The following is a 25,408-nucleotide window of genomic DNA, read 5'->3' on the forward strand; positions in this document are numbered from 1 at the left end:
AGAATTATTTGGATAATATAATATTCACTTTGCACTGCTAATCTCGTCCCATAATGCTTTGCAGGGGCTTGATCTCAAAATCATCACCTCTCTGACTGCTTGCTGGAAGCTAATTTCACTTTTGTGAAATGACTATATGCATTTTAGCATGTAGAAATACTTGTTATTTTACCTTGAATATATGAGGTTTCTGTTTTAATAATTGGAAATCTGACGGAACGAAATATTGCGGATTTATTGTACCAAATTCGCGCCAATTCCACCCACCCCTACTTTAAATACCCCTGCACCCCATAATCATAACCCACCCTTACTCTCTAAAATACCCCAACACCCTTAAACACTAACCCATCTTAACCCTATAAATATACCCTGTACCCCAAAACTCAAATCTATCCCTAAACCCTAAAAATACCTCTGTACTCCGAAACCCAAACATAGCCCTGAACCCTATAAATACCCCTGTACCTCAAAACCTAAACCTACCCCTGAACCCTAAAATACCCCTGTACCCCAAAACCCAAACCTAGCCCATAACCCTTAAAATACCCCTGTACCCCAAAACCCAAAACTACCACTGAACCCTAAAAATACCCCCGTACCCCAAAACCCAAACCTAGCCCAGAACCCTAAAATAGCCCTGTATCCCACAACCCAAACCTAGCCCTGAACCCTAAAAATACGCCTGTACCCCAAAACCCAAACCTAGCCCTGAACCCTTAAAATACCCCTGTACCCCAAAACCCAAACCTACCCCTGAACGCTAAAAATACCCCTATACGCCAAAACCGAAACCAAGCCCTGAACCCGAAAAATACCCCTGTACCCCATAACCCAAAACTATATCTGAATCCTTAAAATACCCAAACACCCCAAAACATATACCTCAGTACCCCAAAACATATACCCCTATACCCATACTTGCCTTATCCAAACATTTAAAAAAAACATGCTTTTATCATTCATGCATTTACAACGAATTTTGTTGTAAATGTATGCGTGGTAAAAGCATATAAAATGTAATGCCATGCGTTATAATAGCATTGCGGAGTCATGGTACTTTCGTAATGAAAGTATGCGGAGTGATGGTATGCGGAAAGAAAGTTGCGGAATAATGGGTGTTTACCCTCCCCCGTAAGTACATTGGTGGCACGGCAGCCCACATCTCCAGCAACATACCCATATTTTTTCACCACCGATTGGAAAAATGCACAGGTCTCTCTCATTGATGCCCAGCACCGACATACACTTTTAGACACACCTCCCACCACAAGTTCTAGAATTGCGAACTTTAGAGATGGGGAGCTACGTTCGAATCTCGGCATCAGCTCAACATCCTGTGATTCCAGGCAAATCGCTTTGTATCCCCGTGCCTACCACAAATGAATGTGTTCTTCTGTAATGTAAATTGTGCTCATGCCATGTTGTCGAGTTCGCGCTATATAATATTGCAAGGAAAATAAAGTAGGGAAACTCGAGTTCACACACTACTGAACGCGCACTCTTAAGTGCATCAGCAGTGCACTGTGAATCGGAGCGGCTCACAGGCCTGTCACAGATGAGAAATGCTATCAGAACAAAATCCTACGAAACAATATACTACTGGCCGGCAGCAATTCATACCCGCACAACGTCGGGACGGGCTGCTAGTAAATAGTATAAAAAGGCTAAAACCCTCCCATGACAGAGGCCAGGTTTTATAAAGAGCACCACTTCTAAACACTAAAATTCATATAACAAATAAAATGCATAAAGGATAAATAGCGAGGAGATTTATCTTTTCCTCCCCTCTTTCCAGTGGATCACCCAGACCCAGCCGAGGAACTTAGCTATAGCAATCACAGTGGGGCCATCTACTGCTGTTTTAAGTAATCTAAATGCCTCACTGTTTTACCTGGTACCCAACAGTGAACAAATTGGTTTCAACCAACATCGCCTCGGATTTCTATAAGCTGGGCATGCAAAAAGAATATGGGCCACAGATTCTGCCCTCTCTGGACAAAACGGACAGTTGCTATTAGTTACATCCGAGTTAGACCACTTCAGAGTAAAAACCTTAGTGAGTAATGTTCCCACTCTGAACTGGTGGAATAATTTTCTATCACGTGTTGATGTGATTAAGTCCCAGTATTGTTCAAATATTGGTTCAAATTTAATTTCGAGAAAGGTACTAGAGAGGGAGGGGGTACTGGATGCTGAGGACCGCCTAAGATATATCATATGCCAATAAGCTGCCTTTAGCTCGGATTTACTGGGATATATACTTCCAGCGGGACAAGTCCACGGCCAGCTCAACCCCAGCTCACAGAAAATGTTTTTAACACTCCTAAACAACTCTATTTTGTTATTGACATCCAACTCCCTAACTTCCAACACAGCTAAAGCATAGTTGGCTAGCTCGGGAGTCACCCAGAGTGAAAGATCTTAAAAATTAGTTTTGACCCACCACTAAAGAATCCAGATTTACGTGACCCCACAACTCAGCACCATAGAGAATGGAGGCACCAATTTCAGTTTTATAGATCTGCAGTACTGGGGCAATGGGTTTGGTATAGGAGCATCTGTGTTCATTAAGCAACACACCCGAGAGTTGGGCGCGTCTTACCGTATGGCAGTCTATTTGCGGCTTCCAGCTCTGCTTTTTATGTCTATGATTACCCCTAAATATGAAAAATGTGATGTTTGCTCAAGGGCATCTTCCTCCATCCTGACATCACCGATGACTTTGTGAGAGTTCTGGAAGACCATAAACTTTGTTTTGTCCACGTTGACAACAAGTACATGATCTACACAGAACTCCTCAAACCTTAAGAGGGCACGTTGTAGGCCCTGTCTTTTTTTTTGTTGAGAAAATGAGGGTGTCATCGGCGGTGCACAGACATAATATCGACTCCAAAATATCGTTTGGACATAATATCGACTCCAAAATATCGTTTGGACAAAATATCGACAGGGCAGAATATAGACAGCCAAAATATCGTTTTTAAGGTAAGTGAAGTAATATCGACTGTAAATAATATAGAAAGTGAAAATATGTAAGTATATAATATAGATAGTAAAAAAAAATGTTTTTATTTTTAGGGTTCAGGGTCAGTTTTGGGTTTTTGGGTAAAGGGGTATTTTTAGGGTTCAGGGTCAGTTTTGGGTTTTTGGGTAAAGGGGTATTTTTAGGGTTCAGGGTCAGTTTTCAGTTTTTGGGTAAAGGGGTATTTTTAGGGTTCAGGGTCAGTTTTCAGTTTTTGGGTAAAGGGGTATTTTTAGGGTTCAGGGTCAGTTTTCAGTTTTTGGGTAAAGGGGTATTTTTAGGGTTTAGGGTCAGTTTTCAGTTTTTGGGTAAAGGGGAATTTTTAGGGTTCAGGGTCAGTTTTGGGTTTTTGGGTAAAGGGGTATTTTTAGGGTTCAGGGTCAGTTTTCAGTTTTTGGGTATTATTTTATTATATTTTGTTACTATATATATATGTTTTAATAAATATGAAATAAAAAAATATTTATTTAACTTTCATTAATTATTTAATTATTATAAGTTAATTTAAGTAATTTTAAGTATATTTTAGTAATTAATTATTAATATTAATTTAATTTAACACTGTTTTTAGTAAATACGATATTTTTTACAACTATATTTTTGTAAACGATATTTTTAACTCGAGCTTTTTGTACTTACCTGTTTGTAGATAGAAACTCGATATTTTGACTGTCGATATTTTATCAACGATATTTTTGATGGTCGATATTCTGTCCCTCGATATTATTTCAGTGATCCGTCATCGGCGAACATCAGGAGGGGAATCCTTGAGCCGGCATGAGTAGTATAATTATCAAAATATTTCAAGACCCCATTAATATAAATTAAAAACAGGGTGAATGCAAGGACGCACCCCTGCCTTACTCCCTTCTCAACCGAAAACGTTTCAGTTGTACTAGCTGCCATATCCCATCTAACCTGGGCGTAATTATCCGTATGCAATTTATTATCATAACCTAAAATGTCCAGTGGCATACCCAACTTTTAAAAAACAAGCCAGAGCTTAGAGCGTGGAACTTGGTCAAAGGCGGACCTAAGGTCCACAAAAGCGGCATAGATCGAGCCTCTCCCCAGGGTGACAGTGCACCAGAAAATAAGAATAAACCTTAGGACCTGGTCCACTGTACTAATACATTGTCAAAACCCTGCTTGTAAATCAGATAGGATATGGCATTCCTCCATCCATGCCTGCATTCTACCTAAGATCACCCTGGCAGTTACCTTTTGAATGCAATCGATCAGGCTTATAGGCCTGTAGTTTCCTGGTTGGGAGCGATCCCCCTTTTTAAAAATAGGAAGGATTAATGCACCTGCCCAGGGACTAGGAATTGCTGCTCCCTTATGGATAGCATTCATTAATAGTTGAATACACGTTGCCCAGGACTCCAGGTTCTGCAGAAAAAGGTCTGCTGGAATGCAGTCAAGACCGGAAGCCCTACCCCTAGGGACCTGGAGAAGAGCGGTTTCTACTTCATTTTAAGTAATGCAAAGGGACGGGGGAGAAGAGGCAAAACAAAAGTGACTTGGGCACAGAAGTCGCTGGCAGATTGGCCTTTAAAATGACAGACCCACTGATCTGTGGGAACATGTCTGGGGTCCCCACTCCCCCATTTCACCAGATGCCAAAATCTTGTCATATCTCTCCCAGAGCAAGCATTGAGTAGATCAGCCCAATGTGCTTCGTCCCAATCCCTTTTAGCTTTAGATTTAGCTGTTTTATATGCCTCCCTCTAATGGTAGCCTGTCCTTTACTCCTGACTGCTGTCGCCAACGTCCTATAAGCTTGGCAACAGTTTGAGTTATACCAGACTGCGGCCTTGGAATTGCATGATACAGACCCTTTCTTATTTCTCACCCGAAGAAAACATTTAAGTTGATTAAAAAGATGGTTATGCACCTGGCCAACTTTTTCCAAGTGCACTCCAATTTCAATATCTGCCTGTAGAGCAGCTATAGTATTAACTACTAAACTGCTCATATTCTTTAACTTCTCTGGATTGAGTGCCACCCTAGCCCAATTGAGACGTCTTGTATCATTGGATAAATGGCCGTCTACAAAATCTGGACGAGGTGGTAGCTCTACAACTGAATTTGATTCTGAGGTCTTCAACGAGACTAAAAGAGGATTATGATCGCTTTCTCGCCGTGCTACCACCACCATATCTAACAATTTTGACCACAGCTCCTTATTTATAATAAAATAGTCTATACGACTAGAGCGGTGCCCACTAAAATATGTTGGCATCCCTAATTTATCAGATTTCGTGCGGCCATTTGCTGCTCGCAACCCATGTTCCAGGCAAAATACTTTGAGTTGGAGTGCTGCACTAGTCCACCTTTTAATGGGTGGGAGATCGAGCGGTGGAATCAACCATTGCTCGTCCTTTTCCCGACTAAAATTCAGATCCTCACAATCAAGTGGTTCATATGTACAATTGAAATCCCCAGCTATTATAGTATTACAATGACCTTCGTGATTCGTTAAAAAAGCATCCAATAATGCTACTATATTAGAAGCCTTCCTGCCTTGCTGCCCCTGGAATAAACATTAATAAATAGAACATCTGGGGAGTTACATTCTGTGAATCGGGCCCTGAATTATCAGAGTCACTTACCAGGTAACAATGTCACTGACTAAGTCCATAAACACGCCAGTTAGCGGTTAAAAGGGGGGTGGCCCTGCCCTGCCTTCTCCTGGCTACGATGGGCACGGACTGGATGCTGGGCGTGCTTTTAAGTGCTGCCTGGTGCTTAGCGATGATGGAGGACAGCTGTGGGCCACAGGAGCGCCGGGGATGCAGGGAGTTGTGGTCCTTGACCATCCGCGTTGCCACCAGCAGAACGGTCAGCCCAGAGAGTGCTCCACTAAAGCCCCCAAAGATCAGCACACTTGGCCCGGTATGTACAAGAACACAAAGATGCCACCAAAGAGCAGGTACCCGTGCCCCTGGATGCTGGGCGTGCTTTTTAGCGCCTCCTGGCGCTTAGCGATGATAGAGGACAGCCTTGGGTCACAGGAGCACCGGGGATGCTGGGAGTTATGGTCCTTGACCATCCGCGTCGCCACCAGCGGAACGGTCAGCCCAGAGAGTGCTCCACTAAAGCCCCCAAGATCAGCACACTTGGCCCGGTATGTACAAGAAAACAAAGATGCTGCCAAAGAGCAGGGACCCGATATCTAATTTTGGCAATAGACTACTTTTCTAAGTGGATGTTTTATACATTTTTGGGTGCTCCAAACTCTGATAATACCATTTCATTTTTAAAAAGAGTATTTTTATTAGAAGGGGCCCCTCGTGTGCTGGTAACAGATAATGGAACGCATTTTGTATCAGAGAAAATGCATACGTTTTTAGATTTGCAGGATATTAAACAACTTAAAGTTGCACTTTACTCTCCTTCCTCTAATGGATTGGTGGAACGTGGTAATAAAATTATGAAAGAAGGTATTCAAACAGCCATTGCTTCTGGTCTGGATGTGGGAAAGTTTCTGGAAGAGAACATTTGGAACTATAATACTTCCCACATTGTACAACCCAGGTCAAACCTTTTTAATTGTTGAGAGGTAGAAAGGTGCATTCTACTCTATTTCCTTCTTGGTTAGACAGGAGGAACCCTAGTGAAAAGGGGTATGACAAGGAAACATTGTCAAATACGGTTAAGCAAAAGCAAGATCTGATGAAAAATTATTTTGATAAAAGAAATAGTTTGAAGGATGTGGACATTTCAATTGGTGACGATTAAAAAACCTTTTACGGTTTCTAAGGGCAATTCAGTTTTCTCAAATCCAGTTCAAGTTGTCAAAGTTAGCAAAGGGGCTGTGTTTTTGGGGGAGAAAGGTTGGTGGAATTTAAGACAATTGGTAAAAATGTCTGATGATCAGGCCATTTTAGTTAGTAAAGTGAAAAATAGATTAAGTCATGAAAATTGTGGATGGACACATTGGTTACAATCTGAAGACAAGAATAACAGTCAACTCCACAACAACGAAAAATCAGGTATTACCAATCCATCTATTCCTAAAGCCGTAGCGGTAGAGTTAGAAAAGCTCCAGCGAGATACAATGAATTAATTTCATATTGATTAATTCAAATTTGTTCATTTTATGAAAAAGGGGAAGTTGATGTAGTGGTAATGTAATTCAGGTTTTGCATGTTTGTTACGTATCATAGAATGCATTACATATCATAGAATGTATTCCTTTAAATGTATGGATTCTTCTTCAGTGTAGGGTTCGATGGGCTGCTTCAGTTGCTTGTCGAGCTCCGGACTGAAGAGGCACTCCTCCTGTGTGTGAAGTACTTTGAATAAACCTACTTGAATTAATATTCGTGGTCTCCTGGATTATATGCTATTCATCTTCTACGCAGAACGAAATGAAAAGACAAGGGGGCATATTACCAACAAGTAGCGATATTTATCGCTAAATAGGCTTAGCGACTATTTTTTTATCGCTGCCTATCGCTGGGTATGTTAGCGGAGAAAATATGCTATTAGCAACGTTTTTCTCCATTGTGCTAAAATATCCAGCGATAGCGGAGAAATGCGTGAATATCGCTGAGAACACAGCGATATTCACGCATTAGCAACTAAATGCTCTTAGCCATGTTATCCACCTCCCATTGGATAACATGGCCAAGAACTAGTCTGGGCAGGTGTTAGTATTTGGAGATATTCGCGCTTAGCGCGAATATTTCCAACGCTACGCCTGCCTTGCTAATAGGCGAAAGCGAAGTTAGCGACTGCTTTCAGTCACTAACTGGTTGGGTATGCCCACTTTGCATGTCATTAGCGATAAACATCGCTGACATGCAAAGCGGGCCCCAAACCTCTCGCTATCGCCTAAAAGCTGTCGCTAACATCAGTTAGCGACAGCTTGCTAATAGTGCGATAGAATTATCGCCGCTTAGCGGCTGAAACGGCCGCTAAATCGGCGATAATTGCCTATCGCCCCCCTTGGTAATATGCCCCAAGGAGTGTCATCCAGCACCTCCTCGACACGTGCTATTTTTGGGGCCGATACACAGAACTAACTTTAGACAAAATCCTAAACTTACTACTTTTGGTATTCACAGAAGTTAGGATTTTGTCTAAGTTTGTCTTAAGACAAACTTAAGACAAACTTAAGACAAAATCGTAACTTCTGTGAATACCAAAAGTAGTAAGTTTAGGATTTTGTCTTAAGTTAGTTCTGTGAATCGGGCGCTTTATTTTTTATTTTACAGAGTTTTATATAGTGCGAACTTGACCCGAAGGTATCGGGTGGGTATCAGAGCGCTTTGCATAGCACCAGTTGCGTTACATGAGGAATGTAAAAAAAGGGAGTGACCCCACTGACCAAGAGACAGGGTACAGAAAGTTCAGGTAAAGAGAAACTCTCTTGGAACTGATGGGATTTACAACATATCATTAATTCCCACTGAAGTCTTTTAGAACCAAACATATCTTTAAGGATCTCACATAAACCCAAAATGTGGGCCCCAAAAAACAATTACAAGCACATTGGTGAACAACTAATGAGTTGATAAAAATAAAATTTTATTACAAAGATTATTTCTAGAAACATATAACAATACAATGATGTGATGAAGAATCACAGTTAAAAAATGCAAATTACAGTGCATAAGAGACAGTAAAGTATGTGAAGGACATTCAAATCATCATGTAATGGTTATTTCATAAGAATCAATCAGTTTAAAAAAAATCCAACAATAAATATTGAGATTGGATATAGAAAGTTCTATCAATATAACCTAAATGAACAAAAAGGGGCGTTGATGCGTTTCGGTGGCAATAGATTATTCAGAAATCACCTTCATCAGGACTAGAATGATAACAGTTTCTCTTAATGTCTTCTTTCTGGTGCAAATTCTCGTAACCTGTGTGGTAAGAGAAAAATGCGCTGTTATTCTCCAATTCAATAAGGAGACGTTACATGAGGGCACATTAATTTTTTTGTTATGCACGGGGAGATTAAGTGATTTGCCCAGAATTCCAGAATGTTCAGCGTCATTGCTGAGACTCGAATTCGGGTTCTCCAGATTCAAGGTCGACTGCCCTAGCCGTTAGGCCAACACCTCTCCCCTCCGGTATACCACCTTTACAACGAAACATTTACCACGCACTACCATTACAACGCGGGCATTACAAGGCATACCATTACAACGCATTGCGCTGGGGGGCGCTCTAGGATAGGGAATAGGTTAATTTACTATCCAATAACCTTCCCTAGTGTCCACGGGGACTGGAGTTGGAATAGTAAATTACACTATTCACTATCCAGCACCCCAAAGCGCTATGCGTTGTAATGGTATGCGTGGTAAAAACCGCGTTGTAATGGTATGCGTGGTAAAAGTATGCGTTGTAACGTCATACATCCCTCCCCTCCGCTAACTTTGCCCTGCTCTTGGGGGTCTCTGAGGGGTCCCTGGGGGCTCGGCTGGGTCAAGTGTCTAAAGACACAGGATATGGCACTTAGGAGAGCGGGACCCACACCCTGTGCTGTTATGAGCAGCACTATAAAACACATTAAATATTTGTGACAGAGGGACTATGGAGAGATAAGGGGCACTGTTGGCCAGTGGTTATGAGGGAAGTCTTGGACAACGAGGTCATGGCACCAAAAATGATTGCTGCATGGGCGCCATCTGCTGTTCTTGAGTGAGTGAGTAAGTAATGTTTGTCACTGTGCTGTTTTAGATTGATAGTTTTGTCAAGTTGAAAAGGTGTTGTTATGGTTCTTGACTGTATGTTTGTATGAACTTTAATACCACATTGCATATTTGAAAATGCAAGTGACAATCTATGACAGTATTTAAGTAGACGGAGTAAAAGTATGCTAATTATGTGGGTTGGGTGGAGTAGGCGGAGCTTTGGGCAGTGGGTGTTGTACATTTTCATTGGAACATTGGAATTGAAAAGCATTGGAATTGTTTTTCAAATGTTGGCAACTATGTGACAGAGATTCCATGTTCAAGGGGAAATTTACCATATACTACACACACCCCTTTTATACACAATAAACTAAAAGGATGAAAATGATACCTAACTATAAGCATGCAAATAATACATTTTCAAAAATATACTACCTCTCCCCCTTCTTTAAACACAATGCTGAAAGTAAGCAAAAATACAGAAGATAAAAACTGTGAAAATAAACTTAGTCTATTACATACACATTTCCATTTAGTATGCATAAAGTTACCAACTTTAATTGCACACAAAACATAAACAAATCTTAGTTTGTTTAATCACCCTTCCTGACCGGCTGTGTCTGATTACTTGATCGCTGGCACCGTCAGTTATATCTACCACATCCTCACCATTCACATCTTCCCTACGCACCTCATCCAAACCTTGTATCTCAATACCATTCGCACTGTTGCCATCCCCCTTCTGTTGCTAATCACCAGTGACCTCCAAGCACCAATTTCTCATCACTCTTTGCTCAACCACTTCTTCATCATGTACATTTTTGACATTAGTCCAGGGCTTGACAATAGCTGATTGACTCGTATGGTAAATACTATCATCATCAGGGAATGAAGGCCGTCGCCGAGTGGATGAGGAGCAGCCGTCTGAAACTGAACTCGGACAAGACGGAGATCCTCATCCTAGGTCCCACCCCCTCAGCTCAAATTCCCAATTAATATGCCATTTATTTGCCAATTGTATGATGGCTTTTACCACTCTAGTAACTCTTAACAACAGCATTTTCCCTAGGATGATATAATGCCGTAAAGTTTTGTTCAACACCTGCATGTTCCACAAAAGACATCACCTCCTCTGACTTAAACTGGACTTCATTATCTGTCAACATATACACAGGAAAACCTCTGAGAAAGATTTCCTCCAAAAATGTAATTACAGTGCCGATGCCCACCTTGTCTACCACTTCCAATTCAATCCATCTGATGAATAAATCCACCAACACAATTACATACCTGCATTTCCCATCCTACCATGTCACAGGTCCCGTAATATCTAATGCTACCTCCTCCCAGGATACATTGGGACAACCAATTTAGGATAACAGGGTATTGAGAGTTCTCAATGTTTTGTCAGCATTTTCACATGCTACACAAGTTCTCACAAACCTTTTAACCTCAAGATACACTGGCGGACACCTGGGCCTGATTCCCAGAATGAACTTAAGACTCAATCCTAAACTTACTACTATTTTGGTATTCATAGAATGCACTTACTACTTTTGGCATTCACAGAATGAACTTACTACTTTTGGTATTCACAGAAGTTAGGATTTGTCTTAAGTTTGTCTTAAGACAGACTTAAGACAGACTTAAGACAGACTTAAGACAAACTTAAGACAGTCAGTCAGTCAAATAAACTTTATTCGAATTGAAATAACAATTCATAAAAGTGTACAAATACAAATCACAGTTTAAAATATCCTATATTTCATTCTAATTTAAACATTGCTAAGGTTTGACTTCTTTTAAAAGAGTAAAAAGGATAAAACAGTACAGACAGTTAAAATAAGTTATGATTATAAAAAGAGAAACATTTCACTGACTCTTATTATCCCATGACGATAGACTTTCTCACTCAAGTTAGCAATAGAGGCTTTAAAATTTGTCGTCGTGAATGGCTATATAAAGTGCAGAACAAAGTGCAGTGTATGTTTGATTGAAATGATATGTCATCACAGGGACACAGCCTTTTTCCCCTCGCCCAGTCATTGCAGGTCGGGAATGATATGAGTCTATAAAAGGTTTCCAAGCGGAAGTAAGTCAGGAGCCTGCGGTGATGTAGGGGGTGTTCTAATGCAAGATACAACTGGAGACCCCTCTGAGATGTCACTTCATCGTGGCTCATGACCGATTTTTTTGTCCTTACGCCCTTCCACCTTTGTGATTCCAGGTGTTCCAGCAACGTCTTTTTCAGTGTAGATCGCGAGAGAGATTCCAATGAGGCTGGGTCCGTAAAGTATTCAGGATGACCAAGCTCACCTACAAAGTTCTTAATGTAGATAAGCCATTTGATGTTTTTCAACCCGTCACAGTTCAAGCAGTCCTCTATAATAAATCTATTCAATTCTGTGGCAGGATTGGTCCAAACATTGTGCCAAAGTAAGACTGGGGCAAGCTTTATGGTATCCATAATAAAATTGAGGGCAACTTCGGCATGTAATACATATATTGGGGTGCTCCTTGGTGTAGCAGTTATGAATCGGAGGAACCTGTTCTCAATTCGCTGGATCTCCTCCAATTGCTGCCAGCCCCAAATACCGGCCCCATAGGTCCCAATAGCCACACATTTCGATTTGAATATTCGGAGAAGCTCCATTACTGGCCTATTTTCTATTTTTTTCGCCAAATTCATAAGAGCCCCGACTGCTCTGTTAAAAGCCACAGCCCGTGCTTTCACGGCCGGCTTCCAAGTGCCTTGTCTATCGAAGTGGACCCCCAGATAGCAAAAGATGTCGGCTAACTCCACCTTCCTATTATTTAGAACAATTGGGCATGGTTGTCTATGTTTTTTTGAACCACACGACATAGTGAATGTCTTCGAGACGTTTACACATAACCCTCTAGCGTTCATAAAATTAGTGAAGGTGTGTACGGCTTTCTGGAGTCCTACCTTAGTCTGTGAAAGAATGGCCGCATCGTCAGCGTAAAGTAAGATAGGAATGGGTTTGCCCTGGATTACAGGGTAATCATAGTACTGCTGTGTTAGGCAAAGACCCACTCCCTTAATATATAAGTTAAAAAGCAGGGGGGCCAAGATGCAGCCCTGCCTTACCCCTCTGCTAATCTTAAAAAGATCTGTACATTCCCCCCTCTGACCATATCTAACTCGGGCGCCTGCCTCCACATAGAGTTCTCTGATGTATACAATTATTTTATTGTCCAGCCCAATGTCCCTCAACGTCTGCCAAAGACTGTCGTGCAAAACGCAATCAAAAGCAGAGCTGAGGTCCACATAGGTCACATACTGATTTGTTTTCCTTGCGTGGATATATTTTGAAATGATTAGTGAAAGATTTAGCCCCTGCTCAATTGTCCCCCGCCCGCCCCTAAACCCATACTGAAAGGGAGACAACACATTCTGTCCCTCCACCCAGTCCTGAATGCGAGCAAGAATGACCCTGCCTGCCAGCTTCATAAAGCCATCTAACAGAGAGATGGGACGGTAGCAGGCAGGGTCATTCCTGTCCCCCTTCTTGTATATCGGGACTAAGATCGCCTCCTCCCAAGTTGGGATAAAGCCTCTTTTTGTCATACAATTCAAAACTCTAGTGAGTAGAGGAGCCCACAGGTCTGGGTACATTTTAAAAACATCAATACGGACGGAGTCGGGCCTGGTGCTTTCGAGGCTGAACTCTCCCTTAGGGCCTTATTTACTTCCTCTAGTTTGAATTGAATGTCTAGGGGAAACGGGGAGTCCTCTTCTTCTGACTGTGTTTCACAAGCTGTTACAGGCAGAGCTTTATTGCTATACAGGGCCTCGAAGTGGGATACCCACTCCCTGGCCGTGATAGCATTATCTAAGCGAGGAAGACAGACTTAAGTTAGGATTTTGTCTTAAGTCTGTCTTAAGTCTGTCTTAAGTCTGTCTTAAGTTTGTCTTAAGTCTGTCTTAAGTCTGTCTTAAGTCTGTCTTGAGACAAACTTAAGACAAAATCCTAACTTCTCTGAATACTAAAAGTAGTAAGTTCATTCTGGGAATGCCAAAAGTAGTAAGTGCCTTCTGTGAATACTAAAATAGTAGTACGTTTAGGATTGAGTCTTAAGTTCATTCTGTGAATCGAGCCCCAATACAACATCTCAATGTTGCATTTGGTCCTCGTAAAACCTGAATGTCCTTCATGACCCCAAAAAATCAACTTATTGTGAACAGCACTGGGGGGAACAACTCGCCCTTCAAATGAATTCATCACAAACACTTAGCTCGTCTCTCACCTCCCAAAAAGCTTTCAGATAATCATTCCACTCCTTCCTGCATAGCATTCCCCAGCGATTCATAATCCTGTTCTTCACTTCCATTAATGTTTCATCCTTGAAGTATGCCTCTATCCATTCTTTCTTGTCACAAATACCAGCAACAGAGCACTCACTCCATGGATCTTGGTCAAAGTCCTTTAGCGGTAACAACATTCTACTAAGAAAATCAGCAGTTACATTCTTGATGGCAGGTAAATAGTGGACTTCATACACAACATCCTGTAATATCATGGATAAACAAGCAATCCTCGCTGATGTTCTGGACAACCCTTCCATTGTCAATACTTTAATCAGTGGCTTGTGGTCCGAACGTAATGTAAACTTCCTTCCACAAATACATTTTTGATAATGTTCTTTGGCCCACACACATGTTAATGTCTCTCTGTCACGGAGTACTTTTCTTCCATAGGTGACAAAGAGCGAGATACAAATGCAATAACGCCCTCCTTACCCGGATCAGCCTTTGGGACAAAACACTCTCCAACCACAAACTGCTGGAATCCGTGGTGACTAAAGTGTCTACCAAGAGATTTAAACCTTGTAAAGTGGGAGCATTCACAATGGCTTGTTTCATTACTTCAAAGGATCGCTGCAATCTTCATTCCATCCAATTGGAAGTTGTGTTTCAATAATGACCTAACGTGATGCGTTTTGTGTGAAAAATTCTCCACAAATTTTTCATAAAACTCAATTAAACCAAGCTATGATGATAATTCTTCCTAATTTCTAAGAGAAGGAGCATTAACAATGGCTTCCACCAACTATTGTTTTTTGACTGATGCCACCATTAGTAATCTCATAACCTAGATATGTAATTTTATTTTATGCAAATTTGCATTTTGAACTCTTAGCAGCCAAACCTTTATCCTTTACCATGCCCAGAACCTTCCTCAAGGCCTCATCATGGTGATGTTTATTCTTACCCATCACCAGAATGTCGCCCTGAAATGAAACAACTTCAAGTATCTGTCCAAATAATTGGGACATTGGCCTTTGAAATACAGCGGCAGCTGATGCCAGTCAAAACAGCATGCGTTTGAACTGGAAGCAACCAAAGGGTGTACAGAATGTGGTAAAATGTCTACTCTCTGGTTCCAATACCACTTAATGATAAGCCGTTGATAAGTCTAGTGTGGGAAACCACTTAGCTTGCCTGGTCAACATTAGCATTTTGTCAATTCTTGGTAATAGAAACTCATCAATTATAATGTTACCATTCAACCTGCGCACGTCTACACATAGAGCGACCTTGTCGTTGGGCTTCCCTACAACCAACAACAGAGGAATTCATTCAGAGGCCTCCACTGGCTCAATAATGTTCAGATCCAAAACATGTTCTATCTCTTTCTTCACTTTATCCTTCGCTGTGAATGGCATGTATGGCATGTTAAATGCCTTACGCATTTTGGGGGTAGCTTCCTCTTTAAATCGTATTCAATGGGAAAAACCCTCGAGCTTTCCCGTTCTGCCATCTAACACAGAGGGAAATTCATGTGATGCTCACTCTCTAGTGTTCCCATTCTCACAAGCTACCAACACTTGCTCTTTGATGTTAGGGTCCAGAATTATCTTAAGAATTTTCTGATCCTTCCACCCCGGGACTGAAGGAACTTCTTTAGCAATGTACAGTTTGCATGAAGCGTGTCTGTCCTTACATCTAAATACGAATTGTCAGTAACCGACCAAACCCCAGTGTATTTTTCTGGAGAAATATCTGGTGGTTCCAATCGCCCAACAATTTGCCCAACAAACTGCGGGGCATATTACCAAGCAATAGCGATAATTATCGCTATTGCTTGGTTAGAGACAAAAATGTACCGCCGACCTGCGGCGATTTTTATCGCAGATAAACCTTGGTATTACCAAGGTATATCGCAAATGCGATAAAAATTGGCCGCAATGCATGAATATCGCTGAAAAGTCAGCGATATTCATGCATTACCGAGCTAATGCTCTTAGCCATGTTATCCACCTCCCATTGGATAACATGGCTAAGAACTGCTCAAGGCAGGTGTTAGCTTTTGGAGATATTCGCGCTTAGCGCGAATATCTCCAAAAGTTGGTAATAGGAGGTAGCGATGTTAGCGACTGTTTCCAGTCGCTAACATCTTGGCACGCCCACTTTGCATGTCATTAGTGATAAATTTCTCTGACATGCAAAGTGGGGCCCAAGATGGTCGCTATCTCCTACTAGCTGTCGCTAACTGGTGTTAGCGACAGCTAGGTAATAGGGAGATAATTTTATCTCCGCTTTCTTGGCTTTTAAAGCCAAAAAAGCGGAGATAAACCCCCTTGATAATATGCCCCTGCTTCTCCCAAACTGCTTCAGCAACAACAGCTACTTGTAATCTGACCTCACTGAAAGTTACCCAGAGGGGTTTGAGGTCCCCCTCCCTAGAAATGTTCACAACAACTTTCTGTGTGATACTTTTTGCACTCACAACCTCATCACTCATGTCTGACGAGTCTCCTTCATTATTTTCCTTCACACCTGCTACTTTGTGAGACATTAAACCTTTCTTTTTTCTGTTTTCTTTTACACGACCCTTGTGAAATGCACAAATATGCCACACTACAAACATTCTGCAGACTTGGTGGGACATCTTTCAAATCTTGCTGAATGTGACAAGCTCCCACCATTAAAACAAATAATATTAGTGCTTTTCTCATCTTCAACACTGTTTCCTTTTTTCCCTTCCTTTGGTCTTTGTGCCTGTCATTATTCATTCTATTTCTATTCTTATGCATGTTATCTGAAAACTTCCCTACCACTTCAGCATTACCCTTTTCCTGCAACAGTGTAGACTTGGAGCAAAGATCTAACAGTTCCACTTTTTTACCATATCTATTCTCTCCCTAAGGTTATTTTCTACTTCGCCCCATACCTTGTCTTGAATAGCCTTGTTTTTCGTGTACATGACAATTTGGTCACGCACTAGCTCATCATGGAAGTTTCCAAATGTGCACCTACTAGCAAGATGCTTGAAAGCTGCAACATAATCTTCAATACAGTAAGCATGTCTTGTAACAGCCATGCACACAGACGGTGTGAAGTGACCATCCAAGTCCATCATAGCACTCTTAAATACATAAATGCCACCCCCAGCTCTCTCTGGTTTCTGTAACTGATTGTCAATGTGTAATCCTTCTAACCCTAATCAGTACATAAGACGTCTTTTTTTTCTGCAGAAAATACACTAATGATGTCCTGTAATTTAGAAATATAATTTTTAAAAAAATGTTACTGGGAACCTCAGACTACCACATGGACATGGATGGACGATTGTCACATCCTTTCTGACCTACAAGCAGGTTTCCGAAGATGTTTCAGTACAGTGGACCAGGTGTTAAGGTTCATCCTCATTTATTGGCGTACTGTTACTCTGGGGAGAGGTTCTATCTATGCAGCTTTCGTGGACATCAGGTCTGCATTTGACCTAGTTCCGCATTCCAAGCTGTGGCACAGCCTTCTAAACTTGGGTATGCCACTGGAAATCTTGGCTTTTGTTGTCAAATTGTGCACAGACAACTTCGCCCAGGTAAGGTGGGACAAGGCAGGCCATACCACCGAACTTCGTTTTTTTAACTATCCTTCCACTTGAGGTTTTGACAATATTATCATCAGGAACAACCTTTGCAGTAGTGGATAACTCCAATGAATTTTCCTTCAATTGTGACTCAGAATCAGGTACAGGAATACCATCAGAAATTACTGACTCTTCATTCACAATATCAGAAATAGCATCATGAGAAACACCAGGTAGACTATTACCAGAAAAATCTAATTTCTGACTGCTACCAGGTGTATCCCACCACCAAGACGTAGTGTTATTGTAAACATTTTCAGCAGCATTGTCATCACCATGGGATACTGGTGCAAGACGGCTAAAATGCCAAACTTTGCCATTTTGTAACAAAGCAGGGTTGTTCATAACTTTGACAACCAATCTAGGCTCACTAAATGTACTCTCGCCTTTAGTAACCTTCCTAGCATTCTTTACACGAACCCATTGACCTCAACACAACTTTACTTGCTTAGCTCCATGTTTAGAATCATAGTATATTTTGTTCTTCAATTGAGAATCTTTGATGGAGTCTCTAATTTTAGGTATGTCACAACTGGTCATCCCACTTTTATTTAACCAACCAGGATTGAGTTTTGAATGGGGAATCCTACCTCTCATTAATGCAAATGGACTTTGACCCGTGGAACTATGAATGGTACTTCTGTAAGCCCACAGCAATTTTTTTTATTCACCATCCCAAGATAAGTTACTTCTATTTGTTAGTTGTAGAACCCCTTTAATACTACGGTTAGCTCTCTCAACTATACCATTTCCACTGGGATGGTAAAGAGCAGTGAATCTTTGTTGTACACCAGAAGCAAATAAATAATTCTTCATCTCAAGTGACTTGAATTGTACACCGTTGTCAGACAAAATAAATTTGGGAAAACCTTCTCGTAAGAAAATTTCATCAAGAAATTTAATAACCGTTTTAGTATTGATTACATTAACAACACTGATTTCTAACCACCGTGAAAAAGTATCAATCAACACTAAAATATACTTCTGCATTCCATCTTGCCAAATTACTGGTCCCATGAAATTGAAAGTTTTAAGTGTCTTATCAGAAACCTCACACTTTACACATGATCTCACACACCTTTCAACTTTCAACTTCTTCACCCATTTTTGGCCACCAGTACAATTCTTTTATACGTAACTTTGTGCGGGTAATTCCAGAATGTCCCTCATGGCAAAGATCAATAATTTTCTTCCTAAGATCTCTTGATGGTACAATCCTATCGCCACGAACAACTAGCATATCTGAGAGACTGAGTTCATCCCGAACTTCCCAGAAACCTCTTAAATCATCATTGACAATATTTGTTATCCATCCCACTCCAACCTTTAATGATTAGCTCTTTTAACACAAGCAGAATCTGATCAGTATTTTCAGCATCAAGCCACTCATCCTTAGTAAAACTACTTAGGGTACTGTCAAAAGAAATATGAGCCACAGAGAAATCATTCCATGAGTTCTTGTCTAATTCAATTAATGGCAAGGACTTACGGCTCAAAAAATCAGCAGTGAAGTTTTTAGTACCAGGTACATACTGTATTTCATACTAGCAGCCCGTCCCGACGTTGTCCGGGTATGAATTGCTGCCGGCCAGTAGTATATTGTTTTGTAGGATTTCGTTTTGATAGCATTTCGTATCTGTGAATGGCCTGTGAAACGCTCCGATTCACAATGCACTGCTGATGCACGTTCAGTAGTGTGTGAACTCGAGTTTCCCTACTTTATTTTTCCTTGCAATATTATATAGCGCGAACTCGACAACATGGCATGAGCACAATTTACATTACAAAAGAACACATTCATTTGTGGTAGGCACGGGGAGACAAAGTGATTTGCCTGGAATCACAGGATGTTGAGCTGATGCCGAGATTCGAACGTAGCTCCCCAGCTCTAAAGTTCGCAATTCTAGAACTTGTGGCGGGAGGTCTAAAAGTGTATGTCGGTGCTGGCCATCAATGAGAGAGATCTGTGCATTTTTCAAATGGGTGGTGAAAAAATATGAGTATGTTGCAGGAGATGTGTGCCACCAATGTACTTACCGGGGGAGGGTAAACACCCATTATTCCGCAACTTTCTTTTCGCATACCATCACTCTGCATACTTTCATTACGAAAGTACCATGACTCCGCAAAGCCATTATAAAGCATGGCATTACATTTTATATGCTTTTACCACGCATACATTTACAACGAAATTTGTTGTAAATGCATGAATGGTAAAAGCATGTTTTTTAAAATGTTTGGATAAGGTAAGTATGGGTATAGGGGTATATGTTTTGGGGTACTGAAGTATATGTTTTGGGGTGTTTGGGTATTTTAAGGGTTCAGATATAGTGTTGGGTTATGGGGTACAGGGGTAGTTTTAGGGATTAGGGCTAGGTTTGGGTTTTGGGGTATAGGGGTATTTTTAGGGTTCAGGGGTAGGTTTGGGTTTTGGGGTACAGGGGTATTAAAAGGGTTCAGGGCTAGGTTTGGGTTTTGGGGTACAGGGGTAGTTTTAGGGTTTAGGGCTAGGTTTGGATTTTGGAGTATAGGGGTATTTTTAGGGTTCAGGTGTAGGTTTGTGTTTGGGGGTACAGGGGTATTAAAAGGGTTCAGGGCTAGGTTTGGGTTTTGGGGTACAGGGGTAGTTTTAGGGTTTAGGGCTAGGTTTGGATTTGGGGGTATAGGGGTATTTTTAGGGTTCAGGTGTAGGTTTGTGTTTTGGGGTACAGGGGTATTAAAAGGGTTCAGGGCTAGGTTTGGGTTTTGGGGTACAGGGGTATTTTAGGGTTCAGAGGTAGGTTTGGGTTTTGGGGTACAGGGTTATTTTTAGGGTTCAGGGGTAGGTTTGAGTTTTGGGGTATAGTGGTATTTTTAGGGTTCAGGGCTAGGTTTGGGTTTTGGGGTACAGGGGTATTTTTAGGGTTATGGGGTAGGTTTGGGTTTTGGGGTACAGGGTATATTTATAGGGTTAAGATGGGTTAGTGTTTAAGGGTGTTGGGGTATTTTAGGGAGTAAGGGTGGGTTATGATTATGGGGTGCAGGGGTATTTAAAGGGAGCAGGGTGGGATTAGCACACGATATGAGACATGGCATGAAGGGCGGAACGTACCACACGCCCCCAGCGTTTGTCACGCCCCCAGCACACGCCCACAGCACAACACAGACAGGCCCACAAGGGACTACTTTGCTGGCACGGTTCTTTTACCTTTTAAGTGTATATGGTGGGCGTCTGAATAGCCTATGCCCTTCTGCTGCAACTGCCCTTTCCAACGCTGTATTGGGTGCTGTGATTGGTGCTGTGGTTCCTGAGATTACCGCCTCGAAGGTTTGGGCTCTCTCTTTATTATTTTGGTGTGGATATGAAATCATGCAACCTCATAGACAATCTTGCTATCCTAGCCATGGCATTAGTGAGACCATCAGTTGTCAGTAACTTAGTTAAAGGTTTGTGGTCACAGCGAACTACAAATTTCCTGCCCCACAAAAACTTTCTAAAGTGTTTCAATGCCCACACAACAGCAAGCGTTTCTCTCTCAACCACAGAATATCGTTCCTCCGTAGGAGTGTGTGAACGAGATGCAAATGCTATAATCATTTCTTTGTTGCTGTCATCATTTTGGGTTAAAACACTACCTAGACCTTTGCTACTGGCATCGGTTATGTTATGTTAAATGCGATTTATAAAGCGCACTGACACCGAAGCTTCCTAGCGGTGATAGACAGAGCAGAAGAGGGGGGGAGCATAGGAGACAAAGTTCTAACCAAGGATGGGGAAAAGGTGGGTGTTAGAACCTGAGATGCCAGGTCACCTAGGGTAGCCTGGCCTAGGGGTAAGACATGCAATTTCTAGAGGCACAGTGTGAAGGTTGCAGACCACCCAAGAATAAATCCACGCAATAGCACACAAAAACAACACTACACCAAAGTATAGGAAAATAAGTACTGCTTTATAAAAAATAATATATATCTTGGCTCTTTTGTTTTCAGAATACACCACTTAATACATTTCAAGTTGTCTTGGAATTAGCAAGTACTTCCTTTAAACTGCGAAGCAATTTATCAGCTAGTTTCAACAATACAGTACAATTGTCATTAAATCAGTAATAACACTCTCAGAATGGTTAACTTAGATTAATTATCAACCTTAACAGTGCATTTAATCAGACTCCAGAAGCTGTTGGATAGGCTTACTATGCAGTGCACTATATTTATCTCTCTCAGTACCAGTAACTTCCTCTTCCTAGCACACAGTCAAAGAGGGTCTCCTTAAGTTCCTACCTACTTTAAGCTAAACAGCTGTGGAAATGACCAATGTTTGAATTATTCCTTGTTTAGCTCTAGCGTCAATCTCCCCCTTCAGAACACCTCCTTACTTGTTTTAGGCCAGGCGGTGATAGTTTTACTGCGCCAGAGGGTGAGGGAAATCAGTGAACAGGACAAAAGGGAGCCACGTGCTGGCGAGGTACACCAGCCCCTGGGCCCCTCAGCTCTCCGCTGCGTGACACTAGCGACTATTGAGGCAGATTTCCCCAGATCTCTTTAGCCCCTTTCAGGCTTCTCAGACCTCCCCTCCCGCTCGCGCCAGCCTCACTTGTGGGGCGCTTGAGCAGGGGAGAGAAGATCTTGATTGCCGCTGTCGCCGTAGGACTCCCGGCGCTCCTCCTCCGCTTTTCCTCATGCTGGCAGGGGACGCGCTAGTCTCTTGGGCATGCGCGAGGCGCTCCTCTCTCCTCAGCTGCCGCTCCCGCCTCCACTGATCCGGCTCCGCCTCACGGAGCCCGGAAGCGCCACTGAGCATGCGCGGGAAGCGTGTGTCTCACTGCCTGAGACCGCGCTGTTCGTCCGGCGCTGCTCTCCTCCTCCGCCCACTCGGAAATTGACAAGGGCTTCCCCGGGCCCGCTCCTCACCTCAGAGCCCTCAGATACAGCTCCACATCGACGCCGCTTGCCCAGCACCGACACAGGAACAGAACGGCTAGCTGTATGACCGTCTCTGCTCCCTCAGCACTCACACGCCGATCCAAATGTAGGACAGCTCGTGGTTCCACTGCCTCCGCTTCCCCAGCCCTCGTTGTCACAGGTAGGAGGAGGGACACGGGGGGGTTATGGCACCAGGGGGGCGCGAGTCCAGCAGTCGGGCAGCACTTGAATAACAAGCTGAGCAAGGGGGGGAGGCACCAGGATAAGCCCCTTTTCGTGGGAGTTTCTTACTGCAACAGTCTCTCTAGAATCGTTCTGCTGGGCAGAGGACTGCACACCGCAGCACTGCAGTCTCCTTCTCCTGAAGACTTCCCCTGTATAATTTAGACAAGGGGCAAGCTAGGCGCCCAGGGTCTCCAGGAACCCTCAACAGCGGGGCCAGGACAAGTAACCAAAAGGGGAGTAGTGGGGTGGATCAATAAGGCAGCTTCCCAGTCCAGGAGGTCAACCCTGAGTCTAAACTCTTCCCACCCTTAGCTACAGCCTGTCCTCCAGCTGACTTCCACAGGTAGACAAAATGGCTGCCCCGCATTCCGCCTTTTATAGGCTGCCCTTCAGTGGTCCAGAATGGACCAGAAGGTTCTGGAATGCCCTATGCTGGTCTATGGGTGATTTCTGGACTTGGCAGTTAGGGCAGTTGGTAGCCACCATTTTGTGGCTCCAACTTTCCCTGTCAGAACAGGCCTCTGGGCCTGAGGTAAAAGATTATGGGGGGAAAAAGAACACCTATCCCCTTGACCAACACCTATAAGAAGTAGTAGACACAAAAATATTAAGGGTATGAGGGGCAAAAAGGGGACAAAATAAAGAATAATGAGGAGGGACTACGGAAAAAATCCAGACAGGTCTAACACGCGTCCCCCCCAGCTGAAAGTGGGGAGAACTACCCAGCCCCTTGGGAGTCCTCTTCACTAAGGCGGAAATACCTGGAGAGACCGTCTGCATTGGCGTGGTCCACTCCAGGCCGGTGTTCCACCTGGAAGTCCATTCCCTGTAGGGAGATGGACCACCTCAACAGCTTGGGATTTTCCCCCTTCATTTGCATCAGCCAACGAAGGGGGCGGTGGTCAGTCTGAACCAGGAAGTGCGAGCCAAAGAGGTATGGCCGCAGCTTCTTCAGAGCCCACACCACCGCAAAAGCTTCCCTCTCAATTGCACTCCACTTCCGTTCCCGGGGAAGCAGTCTCCTGGATAAGAAGACTACAGGCTGATCCAGGCCCTCTTCATTTAGTTGCGATAACACTGCCCCAATGCAATGTTCGGATGCATCTGTTTGGACAATGAACTCCTTGGAGAAATCGGGAGCCTTCAGGACCGGTGCTTCACACATTGCCTGCTTCAATTTTTCAAAGGCTTGCTGACAAGCCTTTGTCCAAACTACCCGTCGAGATTGTTTCTTGGAGGTGAGCTCTGTGAGGGGCGCTACAATAGTGCCATACCCCTTCACAAAGCGACGGTAGTAACCTGTGAGGCCCAGGAAAGCTCGGACCTCAGTCTGTGTCTTGGGGGGTTCCCAGGCCATGATTGCCTCAATATTCGCCTGCAGGGGCTGCACTGACCCCCTACCCACCAAGTGTCCAAGGTACACAACCGACCCCTGCCCAATCTGACATTTGCTGGCTTTGATGGTCAATCCAGCTTGTTTCAGGGCCTGGAGAACTGCTTGCAAATGTTGCAAATGGTCCTCCCAACTGCTACTGAAGACAGCAATGTCATCCAGGTAAGCAGCAGAGAAACTCTCCATTCCAGAGAGGACCTGGTTCACCAGCCGCTGAAATGTGGCAGGGGCGTTCTTGAGCCCAAAGGGCATCACACAGAACTGGAAGTGTCCCTCAGGCATGGAGAAGGCTGACCTTTCCTTTGATCCATCTGTCAAGGAGATCTGCCAGTACCCTGAAGTGAGGTCAAAGGTACTTAGGTATTGGGCAGCTCCTAGCCGGTCAATTAACTCATCCGCCCTAGGGATTGGATGAGCATCAGTCTTTGTAACTGAGTTCAGTCCTCGGTAATCCACACAGAACCTCAGTTCTGGTGTGGTGCCCGATGGGGCGGCTTTTGGGACTAGCACCACCGGATTGGACCAAGGGCTGCTGGAAGGTTCTATCACTCCTAGCTCTAACATCTTGGCAACTTCGCCATGGATGCTAGCCTTCACCTTGTCCGACAGCCTGTAGGTCTTGGACTTCACTGGGGGGCTGTCTCCTGTGTCCACATCATGGGTACACAGGTGGGTTCTTCCCGGGACAAGGGAGAACAGCGAAGAGTACTGCCCCAATACCTGGCGGCAATCCTCTCGTTGCTCAGGAGTTAGGGATGGGGAGAGAATCACTCCCTCCACCGACCCATCCTTCTCTTGACATGAAAAGAGATCTGGGAGAGGCTTGCTTTCTGCTTCCTCAGCACCATCAGTCACCAACATCAGGATGACCTCTGGCCTCTCATGGTGGGGTTTGAGGCGATTGGCATGCAGCACCCGTAAGGGCTGCCGCGGGGTCTTAAGATCCACCAAGTAAGTGGCCTTACCCTTCTTCTCCAACACCTCAAATGGGCCTGTCCAACGATCTTGAAGGGCACTTAGCTCTCCAGGTTCCATCACCCATACTTTCTGGCCAGGCTCCAACTCCACCGGGTGAGCATTTTGGTCGTACCATTCCTTCATGACTGCCTGACTGGCCTCCAAGTTGTCAGCAGCCTGCTTCCACAACTTGGCCATCTGGCTTCTGAAGGCCAGCATGTAGCTCACCACATCCTGGGGAGGTTTTCTGGGAGACTTCTCCCATCCATCCTTCACCAGGCTGAGAGGCCCACGCACAGGGTGCCCATACAACAATTCAAAAGGGCTGAAGCCCACTCCTTTCTGCGGCACCTCT

The sequence above is a fragment of the Lissotriton helveticus genome, chromosome 1_1 (genome assembly GCF_964261635.1).
Source record: "Lissotriton helveticus chromosome 1_1, aLisHel1.1, whole genome shotgun sequence".
Lineage (NCBI taxonomy): Eukaryota > Metazoa > Chordata > Amphibia > Caudata > Salamandridae > Lissotriton > Lissotriton helveticus.